Here is a 12,526-nt window from a genome sequence, read left to right on the forward strand (position 1 = left end):
TAAAGTTGAAAAAGATACTCTTTTGCCTCTCTGGAGGAGACTGGGAAGATATTGTCACATATGAAACATCTCAATGTACCACATTACAATCAGTACTAGCTGACAGATTCCCCTAGAAGTCAAGAGGAGGAATCTTAAAGGATGGGAATTCGAATGGCACCTACAATTATGTGCAAGGCTTTCTTGAGTAGATGTGAGATCAGAACAGTCATACATGATTATGTCGTACAAGTGATTGGAGAATGGCCACATTCACTATAACCATTCCTTATCAATGAATGCTGAAGTCTGTTTCAACCCCACTGTAAAACCTCAAACTGGCCCAGAGCAGATTACACTAAAAAAAAGCATTACCTCTTTAACAGGGACATGAAGAACTTTACTCCTACCCCCTGCACCTCCTCTCCTGGGGAACAGAGAGGAGTTCATCAGAGATTTCAAGAAGCCTGGCATGTCCTTGCTCCCATCAGCAGTCTGATCTCCGAAAAGCTTGAGGGATGCATGGCAGTCTTGGGAAGATGCTGGTCCCTGGTCCATAAGGAGCTGATCTCTGAAGCCCATTTCCCATGTGCGGTCCTGTGTTTAACCAGACAAGAACCCTGGCTCCCCTGCTACCACTTGGGCCATGTTTCTCTCTTAGCATAGCTTCCCAGAGATGTGCAGACGCCAGGGGAGTGGATCCAGCCAAAACATGTCCTTGGCAGAGATGCCAAGACAGAGTCCTGGAAAACAAAGGAAGTTTGGCAGATAACTGGCTCTCCCTGAAGGAATCTGGAGTTTTGACTGCCCACATTGAGCTGTTGGCACCAGCAGGAATGGAAACTGGGCCTTGCAAACAGAGTCCCAGCTTGTCTGTGCACCATGGCAGCCTGAACACAGTCAAATCACATTCTCCCACACCCCCAGCCCAGCACACACGCAGGCTGAGTGAAGGCTGCATGCAGGACATTGCAGGGCTCCCTGTTTGTGGTGTGGTCTTTCCTAGAAGCCCAGTCAAACCACTGAGAAGGGAGCATAGACACATACAAGGACCTGTGGGCTCCAACTACCAGCGAGGTCTGCTCCAGGCTAGGGAGGGATGAGGGGATTTGTTGTGATTTCCTCACATACACACTCTTTATATTTATCCAAGCCACAGATAAGAAATAATCCTTCTAACCCAGAGCAGTAATTTTTTTTTTTTTTTTTTTTGAAACGGAGTCTTGCTCTGTCACCAGGCTAGAGTGCAGTGGCGCAACCTTGCCTCACTGCAACCTCCACCTCCCAGGGTTCAAGTGATTCTCCTGCCTCAGCCTCCTGAGCAGCTGGGATTACAGGTGACTGCCACCATGCCCAGCTAATTTTTGTATTTTTAGTAGAGATGGGGTTTCACCAATTTGGCTAGGAGGGTCTCGATCTCTTGACCTCGTGATCTGCCAGCCTCGGCCTCCCAAAGTGCTGGGATTACAGGTGAGCCACCGCGCCCAGCCCAGGGCAGTATCTCTCTGATATCAGAATCATTTGGTTTGCTTGCTAAAAAGAGATTTCTGGTCTCCAACCCGAATCGGAGGATAGAAACGGAGAATTTGCACAGTTTAAGAAATGCCTCAAATGAGTCTTCTGTCCTAGATCAGTGAAATAGTATCTCAAGTTGCAAATAGAAAGGGCAAAGGACTGAGAAGCTTGCGTTTTGTATCCCAAGCAGGGGGTGATGGCATCATAGAAGACACAAATGGAATTTAAGACATTCACTCACTTCCCCAAACATACTTAGATCCTGACGCTGAGGTGCTGTGGTAATTTAGGTAGTAAACAGTTTAGTAACTGCACTGGCATCCCTCCTACCCTAACTTGTTTTCTTATCTCAGGCAAGAGAGTTGATACATCTGAGCCTTGGTTTCTGCATTTTAAAAGGATAGAGTTGGGTGGCTGAATAAAGCTGGAACCAAAAGTGTGCCTGGTTCTGTCTGGGTTAAACATAGGACCTCACCAGGGAATGGACTCCAGGAACCAGGTTCATATTGTATCAGTAACAAGCATCTATACCTTTTCCCAATCCCAGGTTTCTTGCCCCAAACCTGCCTCTTTCCACAACCACAATTTCTATTCCTAGAGTTGCATCAAAACTGAGTAAGAAAAAAGAAAACTGCTTATTATTACTAAGTGGAATGTTCATCTAAACAGATAATGCACACAATTTTAAATTAGTAAAAATAATTGCTAACATGTATATAACACTTTAAATAATGTCTGGCACAGATAATAAGCACTTTATGTAGAACTCACTTACTCCTCACAGTGTATTGCAGCACAAAGAAATTAAATGAATTTCCTAACATTACAGTGTAAGTGGATGGGGCCAGGATTCAAAACCAGGTTGCCTGTATTCTTTCTTAACCACTATGCCATCTCCACATGTGTCCTCAAGTCAAATGGTGAGGACTTCATCAAACATGTTTTTTTTTTTACCTTAAATATAAAGTTTAAGAGACCAATGAGGCAATGGCCACATAGACAACCTGGTCAAAGTTTGCACATTGACAAATGCAAATTCCAGTTCAGCGTGGAACAGTGGATGTGTGACAATTGGTAAATCAATTTTATTTATTCAATCTTGAAAAGACCAAGAATATGAGCAGAACATGTAAAGGGAAGAGCCATCATAGAAGTGCTTAAATGTACAAGAATGGAGAGAAGAATTTTGAGACTTTGAGCCTGAAAAAGGAATACAAAGGCAGAACTACTTCCAAATATCTGAGAGAAATTTCCTATAATTTTCTTATGAATCATAAATGCAATATTATTTTTCAACCTTTTGTACATTTTGAGTAAGTGTTATCATAATTCATTTTAATCAAATATCCTTTGATGTGAAAAAAGTGGATTTTCAGATATTTTATTAGTGTCAATTTTATCAAAACAAATTTTCTAATAATATAGATTTTGCCAACTGGTACCAACAAGGAGGAATGAAGTGGTGGTGGGGTGGGGTAGGCTAGGTTCAGGGACAGGGAGTGGAAAGAGGGGCGCTAGAAAAGATAATAAAATTAGTACATAGTAGGTAACAGGTTTCAACAAAAATGATAATTGAGGAGACACGCCAGAGTGATGTGAGGGTCAAAATAGGGCAGTTGACATTACCTGATAATTTATTCTTTAAGCTCTGTGTTAAAACAGTTGTGTCAAAATAGTCTCTTGGTAATCCCCTGCATAACAACTCCATGGGGTAAGATGTGTGAAATGCCTGGGATGGTGCCTGGTCCTCTGGAGGGTCTGTACTCTACATGACCCTGCAAATGGCTTCTCTTCCACAGCTCTCCAGAAGAGCAAACCTAAGTGAGAGGGGCTTGTTCCAATGAGCTTGGGCTTTTGCCTTCACGCAGCAGGAAACCTTGGGCTGCTCTTCAGCTTCTGCCAAGACTTCTCCCAGCTTTCAAACTGCTGGACTGGAGAGACAGAGAGAGAAAGAGAGAGAAAAAGAGAGAGAGAGAGAGAAAGTACATTTTCTCCTATTTCAAAATCTCTGTACAAAACTGGTTTGATGATTCCTGCACCTCATGCAATTGTCCAGTAGTCACCAAGGTGCAGGCCCCCATCATTCCTTTTGGAATTCATTCCCCATTGATATTCTAACTCTACATGAAGCTTTCTTTAAGAATGGCTGCTGCATAGATAGTATGCTGACTTTAGTGACTTAAAAATAGCTGCCAGGGTGCATTTTTAGATATAGTTAATGGTACTTTCTGAGAATTTCCGGTTTTTGAAAAACAGTGATCTTCCCCTTGACTCCAGTCTACAGATATATGAAGCTAAAAAATAAAAAGGGGGAGGGACTTGGAGACAGATATCCTGAGCTTATGCTATGTTTTTCTGAAACCTATGAGTTTTATAAACTTAGAGAACCATTCTTGGATCCTGAGTTTTTGTACTTATAAAATGGATGTCACATTACGCCTCATCTTTTTTTTTTTTTTTTTTTGAGACGGAGTCTCGTGCTGTCGCCCAGGCTGGAGTGCAGTGGCGCGATCTCGGCTCACTGCAAGCTCCGCCTCCCGGGTTCACGCCATTCTCCTGCCTCAGCCTCCTGAGTAGCTGGGACTACAGGCGCCCACCACCGCGCCCGGCTAATTTTTTGTATTTTTAGTAGAGACGGGGTTTCACTGTGGTCTCGATCTCCTGACCTTGTGATCCGCCCGCCTCGGCCTCCCAAAGTGCTGGGATTACAGGCGTGAGCCACCGCGCCCAGCCACATTACGCCTCATCTTTAAATGAAACTTGAGACAGCTGAATTGTAGCAGATTACATTTAAACAATTTTTTTGGTGAAGAATTTTTATTTTAAGAGGGCATTGGTATCTTTTTGTTTATTTGTTTGTTTTTTTACACCTATTTCCTGACATAGGGTATTGGTATCTAAAAGATCGCTCATGAGGAAAAAATATAGACCAATGACTGGCACTGACTGCTAATATTTATTGCATATGTACAAATGTTTTACATGTATCACTTCATTTTAGCCTCATAACACTCTTACAAGATATGTATTTTTATTATCTACCTTTATAGAAAAGAAAACAAGCATAGAGAGAGTTGAGCCAGCCGCTTGCCTAAGGTCAGCCAGGAGAAATGGTAGAAGCTGGATCTGAACCCTGGCCACACCCCTTCAGGGCCTGACCTCAAAACCTTGTAACATCATCTTTTGAAGGCTTGACGTGGGACCCTCTGCACCCCCACTCCATGGACCAGATACTAGAGCAGTAATTCTGCTCAGACATAAGGTCTCTTTTAAAATATTATTTACTTTTGATTCATTCTACAGGCCTCACTTTAGATTGTATTTATCTCAATAGAGAGGAATACAAATGTGGAGGAAAATCATGTCTACATTTTGAAAACTTCATTAGAAAAAAACATTTTAATCTCCTGCCATGAGTTTCCTAACTTAGTCCTTTTGATGCTGACAGTAAAAATTTGCCTTCAGAGGTAACAGTAGGTAGACCACCAAATGCTCTCCCAATCAGAGAACTTACAGTTTATAACCAGGAATCTGGGGACATGAGCATTTTAAAATTCAGGGTTTTTTTTTTGAAGGCATATCATGTTTAAAAAAATAAAAAAACTTCGGAAAAAGCAATGCATTAGAATCCATACATGTGTTTGTAGAATGTATGGAGTGGCTGTTCTTAATTGTGGCTGATCACAATAGCTGGCATATCATAGGGGATCAGTAAATACATTTCAAATGAACAGATGGACAAATGAACTTGGTAAAGCCAATGTCACTTCCAGTTCTTGCCAAAATAATAGTATCTAATATTTATTGATAGCTGATTATATGCCAAGTATAGTCTAAATGTATAGAATGCCCTCACTCATTTAACTCTCAAATGACGCTAGGAGGTAAGGACTATTTTTAATCTTCATTTTTCACAGGAGAATCTTGAGGACCCGAAATAGTAACTTGCTCAAAGTAAGTTACGCAACCAAAATTCAGACTTGGGTCCTGTGGCCAGGAGTCTATGCTGGAAGCAACAGGGACAAGCCTTCTCTCGAAGAAACAAAGCTTATCTAGGCCTGAATAAGCTATGCTCAAGCATTCTCAGAGGGGAAAATCTGCGATTTGCAGATTTTCTGAAGGGGCCTCCTGGAGTTAAGTGATTACGCTGACCAAGGAGGTTATGCAAGGGTATTATATCTCAGCAAAAGCAGGTGGGCAATGAGAAAAAGTAAGCGATGGGCCCAGGCACTATAAGGAAAGGATTAAAAGAATCATCAGTTCTTGAGGCCAATGGAGATGGCACTCCATTGTAAGGATTCTGTTGGGGATCCAGTTAGAAATATTCTTTGATAAGTGAATGAGACTGAACATATAGGGATTACGACCTTCAATCTTCAACATCTAACTTCAGTGTGGTGTTCAACATCTCACCCCTGGCAGAATGGGCAAAAGGTCAGAGAAGCCTAACCTCAAACACTGTGTCCGGAATTGGTGGGTTCTTGGTCTCACTGACTTTAGGAGTGAAGCTGCAGACCTTCGTGGTGAGTGTTACAGTTCTTAAAGATGGTGTGTCTGGAGTTTGTTCCTTCAGACGTTCAGATGCGTCTGGAGCTTCTTCCTTCTGGTGAGTTCGTGGTCTCGCTGTCAGGAGTGAAGCTGCAGACCTTCGTGGTGAGTGTTACAGCTCTTAAAGGCAGCGCGTCAGGAGTTGTTCCTTCTTTTGGGTGGGTTCGTGGTCTCATTGGCTTCAGGACTGAAGCTGCAGACCTTCGCAATGAGTGTTACAGCTCATAAAGGCAGCGTGGACCCAGAGTGAGCAGCAGCAAGATTTATTGCAAAGAGCAAAAGAACAAAGCTTCCAGGGTGTGGAAAGGGACCCCAACGGGTTGCCCCTGGCTGGCTCAGGCAACCTGCTTTGATTCCCTTGCCTGGCCCCACCCACATCCTGCTGATTGGTCCATTTTACAGAGAGCTGATTGGTCCACTTTACAGAGAACTGATTGGTCCGTTTTGACAGAGTGCTGATTGGTGTGTTTACAATCCTTGAGCAAGACACAGAGTACTGATTGGTGTATTTACAAACCCTGAGCTAGACACAGAGTGCTGATTGGTGCATTTACAATCCTTGGGCTAGACACAGAGTCACAGAGTGCTAGTCCTCCAAGTCTCCACTAGGTTAGGTAGCTACAGAGTACCAATTGGTGTATTCACAAACCCTGAGCTAGACACAGAGTGCTGATTGGTCTATTCACAAACCCTGAGCTAGACACAGAGTGCTGATTCGTGTATTTACAAACCCTGAGCTAGACACAGAGTGCTGATTGGTGCACATACAGTCCTCAGGCTCAAAAAGTTCTCAAAGTCCCCATCCGGTTCAGAAGCCCAGCTGGATCCTGCACCCAGTGGATCCTGCAGGGGGGCTGCAGGCAGAGCTGCCTGCCAGTCCCCAGCGGCGCCTGTATTCCTCAGCCCTTGGGCTGTCATGGGACCCGTTGCCACAGAGCAGGGGGCGGCCGCCCGGGGGGAGGCTCAGGCCATGCTGGAGCCCACTGCAGGGGGAGGAGCTCAGATATGGGGGGCTGCAGGTCCCGAGCCCTGCCCTGCGGGGAGGCAGCTAAGGCCCCGGGAGAATTTGAATGCAGCGCTGGCGGGCCAGCACTGCTGGGGGACCCGGCGCAACCTCCGCAGAGTAAGCCCCTCACTGCCCTGGGCCAGGGGCGCTGGCTGGCCGCTCTCTGTGCGGGGGCCTAGCCGGTGCCTGTGCCGGCGTCCGCTGGAACTCACACTGGCCCGCGAGTGCAGCACCCGTTCCCGCCCGCGCCTCTCTCTCCACACCTACCCGCAAGCAGAGGGAGGTGCCTCCGGCCTCAGCCAGCCCAGAGAGGTGCTCCCAGGGTGCCTTGGCGGGTCGAAGGGCTTCTCAAGCGCAGCCAGAGTGGACACCGAGGCCGAGGAGGCGCTGAGAGTGAGGGCTGCTAGCACATTGTCACCTCTCATTACCTCCTTAAGCTACAAGGACCGTGACATGGGGGAATAAAGTTCATCACTGTCTGTAGAAATAGAGCCTCTCTTTTGTGTGTGTGTGTGTGTGTGTGTGTGTGTGTGTTGAGACACGGTTTCACTCTCGTCACCCAGACTGGAGTGCAGTGGCTCTATCTCGGCTCACTGCGACCTCCACCTCCCAGGCTCAAGCGATTTTTCGGCTTTCTCCTCCCAAGTAGCTGGGTCTATAAGCATGTGCCACCACACCTGGCTAATTTTTGTACTATTTTTTTTTTTAAAGATGAGGTTTCACCATGTTGCCCAGGCTGGTCTCAAACTCCAGACTCAAGCAATCCACCTACCTTAGCCTCCCAAATTGCCGCGATTACAAGGCATGAGCCACTATGCCTGCCAGAGTAGGGTCTCATCTTACCCTCTGGCCTATAAGACGAAATAGTAATTCCGAGCAGGAGACCATCTGGATAGATTAAAAAGGTATTCATAAAATTGTGCACCCTTTACAACCTCTCTTTGACCATCATATTGAGTAAAAGGAGTTTGTGGGGACAACTCAAAAGAGGGTTCTCCTAGGGCCCTTCAGTAGAGGGAGATGGGGTAATCAAGGCTTGGGAATCTGTCTATTAAAATCAGATTGATTAAAAAAAAAAAATCAGGAGGCTGGGTGTGGTGGCTCACACCTGTAATCCCAGCACTTTGGTAGGCCGAGGTGGGAGGATCACTTGAGGTCAGGAGTTCGAGACCAGTCTGGCCAATGTGGTGAAACCCCATCTCTACTAAAAATACAAAAATTAGTTGGGTGTGGTGGCACGTGCCTGTAGTCCCAGATACTTGGGAGGCTAACACAGGAGGACTGCTTGAATGTGGGAGGCAGAGACTGAAGTGAGCCGAGATTGTGCCACTGCACTCCAGCCTGGATGACAGAGCAAGAATCTGTCTCATTAAAAAAAAAAAAAAAAAAAAAAAAAAAAAAAAAAATCAGGAAGGAGTATAAAGAAGTTCTGAGAGCTTGACATGGTCCCATCACTCTGTTTCTTTTCTTGAGACTCACCAAGAGGTTCAATACCACCTTGTTCTTCACCAGAGTCAGGCCAGAAAAATACAAGACAGTCCTTTCACAGGTGTGACCTGTGCACCAACCACTGCTGCTTCAGTATTGTTGTCATATCCTGATATATTTTTACAAAGATGTTGTATTATTATAGATTATAATATATATGTATATGTTTGTGTGTGCAGACAGACACACACATACATATAAACACATATATATGATGTGATATTCCCCAAATTCAGTGGATACAAGAGACCAGTAGCTTTCAAAAATGTTTTTAAAAGAGGCCTTTTTAAAAAAGATTAATAGAATTATGTTTGGAATCTCAGCACATAAAATAAACAGGAGCTCTCTGGTTGAAGTTGGCGTGGGATGGGGCTGGAGCCATTCTGCCAGGAGTAGTGGAGGGAAGGCTGGGGGGTCTTCCTACAAACCTAGCCACCCACAGAGAAGAGCACCTTTAGGGCACTGCACTCAGGGTTTTGGGCATGCACTGCAGAGGGTGCATCACAAAGGTTTTCAAAGAGCTTTGAGTATCTACTATTTCCCACAGCACAACAAAGATTTTTATCCCTTGAGAAGTGACAGGGAAACTACAGAGTCACACTGAGGAGGACGCTTTGCTGCACCTCGTTTTCCTGCAGGCTCCTTAGCCCGTTATAAAATCATGGGTACTGAATGTGTGTGTGTATGTGTGTGGGGGTGGGAGGTGCAATGCAGCAGCATTGCTTATCACCTCCCACCAAGAGCAGCCATGCTCCAGTTCCTTGCTGAGTCAAAAATATTCCCTTCCATACTTCCTTTCAAAATGATTGGTGGCGACTTGCCTTAGATCTACTTAACCAAAGAGTTATTCAAGGACTTCTTGAAAAATCATAGACGGCGATTTTATAATAACAGGCTGACAGTGTCTCTGGGACGGAGGGACGGACCTGAGTGAGTACTAGGATTAGAAATGGAGGAGATTGGTGAAGTATATGATTTGCCGATGCTACAGCAGCAGCACAGCCGCTCATTCCCCAACTATCAGGAACCATGAAAGGTCTGAGAGAAGGAGGCTGGGAACTTCTTTGTCCTCGGTCGGGTCACAATGCTCCTGTAAATGTTTAACAAAACATAATTAGTTGTTTATATACTTCTCCTTTAATCCCAGAGTTCCATTTAATATTTGGTTGCTGTTTTTGCATATTATCTCAGTGCTCTAAAATTACCCTACCCAACGTGCAGGAATGGGTAAAGGCCCCTTAAATAAAAATGGAATTAGTTATGTTAGGTTGTTTTTTTTTTTTTTTTTTTTGCTGTTTCACTGTTACAGTTCCCCACTGTCAAAGGCTCATTCCACAATTCTGTGGGATTAGGGACAATGGGATGTCATCTCTCAGTTGGCTACTTCCTGCTGAACAGGGTCAATGTGGGGCAACTGTGGAGCGAAACTTTTTGACCTGGCAGTGAGCTGATGTTCAGGACCTTGTTCCTTCCGGGTCTTTAGAAGGATCTATTTCTTGGTTGAAAAGGATGCAGGTCCACATCCATGGGATAAGTGATTTTGCTAGAAGCAAACTTACAGACAAAACTTAATATACTACCTAATGTCTCAACATATTTGGCACTTGTTAAATCTCTTAAAGCATTGGTTGGTTCTCACACCAGGGCAGAAACCTGGAATGGCCTACCATATTAGCTAGAAAATCAATACATTTTTTCCCTACTGTCAATTGCATCTAGGGCTCCTGTGGGGATATGATGATAGATTGGCTCAACATACATATTTTACAGGTTACAGAAGTAGCTATAAATATTTATGAAGGTGGTCTTGACACATGTGTACTGAACAAACATGCATGTAACACATGACCCACGTTTATCTTGGGGTGGAGACTTAACCCTTGCCGGGTATGGCCTTAGGTCCTGTTTATAATCTGGTATCTTATTGCCACAGGCTGTGCTGCCCATGATCTCTACTTTAACATTAATGCTCTTGTTGTGTCTAAACTATAAAGGCAGGGGGGATAACAAGGCATACCCAACCTCGTTTCTCGTGTCTTACTTTCAAGCAGTGGGCAGCTGAACATGGGCTCAGTTACACCAACATGTTCAGGTAGAAGGACTTCTTTTTTTAATACTTGAATGCTACATACTCTCACATAATGGTCATTATATTTTTAGTATCTAGTGATTGCTTTTTGCCATAATGTATTTTCTCAGATAAAAATTTAGTCACATCTTAAAATATTCACTAATTAAAATTCACTAATTTCGCTAATTAAAACTGCACCTATAGGACTTGAAAAATAGTAATAAATAGAAATGAAAAACACATTCAATTTATAGCAATGCTTAGCACACATATAGATTCATGGATTACCCTCCTCCCCCCCAAAATGTGATGGTTGAACCCATCTAAATAAATCATATTACCTTTTTTAAAAAAAGCAACTTTTGGTTAATTTATATAAATTATTTTCCATGAATGTAGTTCTAGTAATAATGAATGAATGCACTGTTTATTGAATTTGCAAATTGTTTTTGTTATCTCAGATTGAGATTTTGGAGGGATCAATTCCTTGAGATGGGAGGAGAAGGGAAGGAAAACAAACAACTACCTTTTTCTCTTTTCTCTCCTGTTGTGGCTGATGTGCACTTTCCCTGTCTTCCACATCATGACTCAGGAATCGGGGGGGCATCTCAGAGGGCACCCTGCCTGTGTTCTCTGTTATTGCCTGTGAGCCACCAACAGATACCATCATTTTAATCACTCAAGAAGCCTTCCTTTCAGGAATATATATTGCTTCTTAGCCTCTGCCTACTCCCTGGAAATCCTGGGCAAAGAGCCAGGGAAAAACTGTGAGTGCTCAGCCTGAAATCAATGGGCTGGAATTGTTTCTTCACTTTGGGTGACTCCACTGTTACTCAAGGAATGAACTGATTGGCACCAAGCAAGAAGAACAGCACATCCCCTTGGACTCATTCCCTTATTTATACGCCATAACCTTAAGGACAATAAGCTAGAGACCCTGCCAGTATCCTTGAGCCAGGATCTCATCTGATGTCACAGTAGCCATGTTTCCCTGGCATCCGAGAGCACAAGGACGCAAATAAGCCCTGGGCCAAACTAAGCTCTGACAATTAATGTTATTGCAAAGAGGAGGCAGTGAGGGTAGGAAGTTCTGGTCCCCCTCATCTTACTTCAAGTTTCACAGCCAAGGGTGATGATGGCTTTAGTCAATAAGCACAATAAAGGAGCCTATGAGACAGAACTTGTCACAAAGACAGCTGATGTTTCACATGGACCTTAACAGAGTAACTGGTTTCTCTTCAGGAATGGGGCACAATCCAGAGGTTACTAACCACAGGTGAGTAACAGAGGATCCACAACAATCTCATCTGACTCGTAGTAGAGATTGCTGGCATCTACCCAACATTCATTCTCCCTTCTTCCTTACTAAGAGAAACTCAATTCATTGTAGTCAGCAACATATTCCCCACAGGAAAATCACATTTCAAGCCTTCCTTTAGGTAGGTGACTACACTTTTGACCAGTGAGATACGAGTGAAAGTTGTCAGGTGGGCTCCTCCTGACAGCTCCTTTAGAAGAGGCTGTGAAAGGAGCTGGGCACATTCCTCAGCCCCGGGCTCAAAACTCCCTGAGCCTAGTACAAACACATCTCATCCTCCCATCCCATCACATACTGCCATATATCTCTCCAACTCCCTGAGCCCAGTGCAAACACCACCTGGAAAGTCTCCGATAAGGAGACAGCCATTCAAGGTTACTGAAAGCGCGAGAGCCAAAAGAATTTCTTTGTTCCCCTGCAACTTTCGGGCTATAAAAAGCAAACGCTCGCATTGTTCGGGGCCCTCTTGTATGCTGTGTAAAGGAGGGACGGAGTTCGAACTTGCAGTAAAGATCCTTGCCGCTTGGCTTTGACTCTGGACTCTGGTGGTCTTCTTTGGGGAACAAACAGTCTGGGCATAACAGCTGACCCAGCTGTGCAG

The sequence above is a fragment of the Theropithecus gelada genome, chromosome 6, assembly GCF_003255815.1.
Source record: "Theropithecus gelada isolate Dixy chromosome 6, Tgel_1.0, whole genome shotgun sequence".
In the NCBI taxonomy this organism is placed as follows: domain Eukaryota; kingdom Metazoa; phylum Chordata; class Mammalia; order Primates; family Cercopithecidae; genus Theropithecus; species Theropithecus gelada.